General features: G+C 38.2%; 1 long non-coding RNA gene across 1 annotated transcript; it reads right to left on the bottom strand.

Annotated features, from left to right (window-relative positions):
• Positions 1-1,104: 1,104 nt before the first annotated feature.
• On the bottom strand, positions 1,105-2,190 carry LOC102209934 (uncharacterized). Its single transcript, XR_311720.2, has 2 exons — positions 2,058-2,190; positions 1,105-1,891 (listed from the first exon to the last, which is right to left on the bottom strand). It is a non-coding gene; the product is annotated as an uncharacterized LOC102209934 (long non-coding RNA).
• Between the last annotated feature and the right edge of the window lie 838 nt (positions 2,191-3,028).

Genomic DNA, 3,028 nt, shown 5'->3' on the forward strand with positions numbered 1-3,028 from the left:
AAGTTTCAGTATATTGTCTCTGTTTTGTCCTCTTCTGCATAGGAACACTTTAAAGGTAATAATTTGTCAAAGTGTCTTGGCTTTAAATAAAATTAATAGTGAGTGGTGAAAGATTGGTTCATATTAGAACGTGAGAAAAATAAGAGCAATGATGTAAGAATAAAACAAGTCTTTTTATGCAAACCTTATGTTGTAAAACAGGTTTTCTGCAGTCTGCACACACTAGCTCACCAGGTGCCTCTTTCAAAGTCTAGTAAGACACCATTTAGTTTCCATGTAGGCAAATAATAAACAACAGTTTACCTGTGATTAATAGATTGTACAGTGCTTTGGAAAAATCATGTGACCTCTCTAATTTCTTTACATCTTGTAGCAAAATGTGGTGCAATTGACTGAAACATGCAGGCATACATGGAAATACAGTAAATGATTTAAAAACAAGAGTTTCAGGGTTAGAGTTGTACAATTATAACCAGTTTTAAAAGTCAGCATTTTGTATGAAAATCCACCTTAATTGGTGCAAAAATACTATTTTATATCTGTCTTTTCTTTAGTATTTTTCCTGGATTCAATTAATAAAATGATTGTAAGCTATGAGAAACTAGATTTCTGCTAGTAACAAAGTGCCTGAAGATACAATTTAAAGCTATTTGCTAAGTTGTCTGTCACGCGCAGACACAACAGTGATTCATCACTATTAGGCAGCTTTTTCATGCTCAAATGATTCATAAGTCAGTGTTAACTGGCTCAACAAACAACAACAACAAAAAGATTCCTTTGAAAAATCAAGAGAACTTTGAAACACTTGGAGTTTATGGTCCAGTGTTGCCCCCTGCTGGACACAACGTCTTGACAGAGTGCTCTTTGAATACCAACAACACTGAACAAACTTTTAAACTCTTTAAATTTAAACAGTATATTAAAATATATTGTGATATAAGCTTAGTCTTATATTTCTGTACTGATTTATCGGCAGTATTTTGTTTATTCTAGGGAAGAAAGACATAAATCACACAGCTGCGTCCAGTTACATGAGTTTATGTCGCCATCTAGTGTTTAGAAAGGTTTGCGTGCACGTCTGCTTTTTCAATAACACACACAGCACACAACCTACACTGTTTACTTTAGTTCAACTGAAAGGCATCACTGCCATTATCATCAACATCCACAGCTCAGTGCAACATATGACAACAGTATACAGATCTCTGTAATTAACATAAAATACCATTCACATAATATATAATATACATATAACTGATACTGGCACAGAATGCTGTCCCCCTTAAATAAATTATGCTTCTGAATGGGAGCGGTTACAGTGGCAAATCTGTAAAATACAATAACTGTGAGTAAGAATATTTTAAAAGTTTGGTTGATTTAAATAGAAGCATCTGCCACCAAAAGTCATGTAATGGAAACAGGTTTGTGTAAATTTCTCCTGAATCTCTACAGTCTCTCACACTAATCCACTTATCACTCATCACCTCCAAGCTTGTTTCACACATACTTATGCATCTGATTTTTCTAAAGCCTTCTTTCAGTCAGATGAGCTTGCCTCATCTTGCCTTTGGTCGTTTCATTTTTTTTTCTGAACACTTTCGGATGTTAAAGTTTCACTCAAGTTAAATAACTGCTCTTAAAATAAACACTTTCTCTGGAAAGCTCAGTGAGACGTAAGATCAGTAATCACAGTGCAAACGTGTTTCAACAATCCGCCGCAGACTTTCTGGAAAAGATGGATCACTTCAGCCTCGACATATTTAGAGGCCGAGAGGTGAAGGAGCAGGCAGCGCCCTGCGGTGCAGTTTCGTTTCACAGCCGGCCGCCTCCGCTTTGACGTACTTACGCAGGTATCGAATGGCTGACAGGGCACTTACATTGGCCAGCAGAACTGTGTGGAAAATGCAAGTGAAAAAGTGAGTAATCCTGTTGCTAAAATCCAAGTTTCAGTGTGTCAGGACTTGAAGCGCAGTCACTTAATAAGAACCATTTTGTAATTTCAGTCTTTAAAAAGGAAATTTTCTGTGGTATTAAACACCCTGATGCTGCACACGTACCAGCCTTCCAAGCATCTCCGACTTGTGGATTTGCAGTCTTCAGCACCCACGAGGCAAACGCAATGCAAACCAGACACATGTCTGACTGTTTGAGCGGCAGGAACGGGGCATCCAACCCTTCAAAGACAGAAATGTTTTGAGTGTTTTGAGTAAGCTGTTCGTGCAAATGCAACACACAAGAATGGAACTGCTGTAAATAAAATCCCACCAAGTTTGGCCTTCCTCTGCTCTCACACAGTGCCCCAGTAAACCTCGAAACACCTGCAGACAGTATCATTTCTAGGAGTATATAAGTATATATATATATCTAGTGAGTATTTATGACCTTAAAGATAACCCTCATGGGTAAGCAAAAGAGCTCAGATATCATATAGCATATTAATTAAATGCATTGGAGGAGGAGAGGGATTTACACACAAAGACTCATAAATAAATATGAGGTAATTTCATTTCCTTCACAGCCAAACACAATTACAGCCGGCTTAGAGCTCAGATATGACGCTCATTGAGTGAAGTCAACTTATCACGTACTACCATTCCCCTTAGCTTCACTCCTGCGTGCCTGCAGTCCAGTACGGATCGTGTGACAGCTGAGGAAAGAGAATCTGTCCCAGTCAGGACTGTAACAGCTGACCGAGCAGTGGACATGTCCAACGTTACAGTCGTCCACATGTGAGGAAAACAAAAAAGAGCTTAACTAAACCTGATTTAATGAAAAATAGTCTATTACTTTTGGTTTTTTGTCTGGAGGCCTCACAGAGATGCAATCTGTTGGACAGGTTCATACAGTTAGAGCAGTCTTCATCTTGCTCTTCGAAACATCTTTTTTTAAGTTTAAGTGTGTCACTCTAAGATACTGTAATACAGAATTTTTTTCACTTTTCCATTGAGGCTGGAGTGGAAAACAATATCAGGTCCAGCATACTGTAGGTGAAGTGTTCAGAAGACAACTGGACTCCTTTCACCTCCTC

Source organism: Pundamilia nyererei, unplaced genomic scaffold (genome assembly GCF_000239375.1).
Source record: "Pundamilia nyererei isolate P.nyererei 1_Seehausen unplaced genomic scaffold, PunNye1.0 scaffold00049, whole genome shotgun sequence".
NCBI lineage: Eukaryota > Metazoa > Chordata > Actinopteri > Cichliformes > Cichlidae > Pundamilia > Pundamilia nyererei.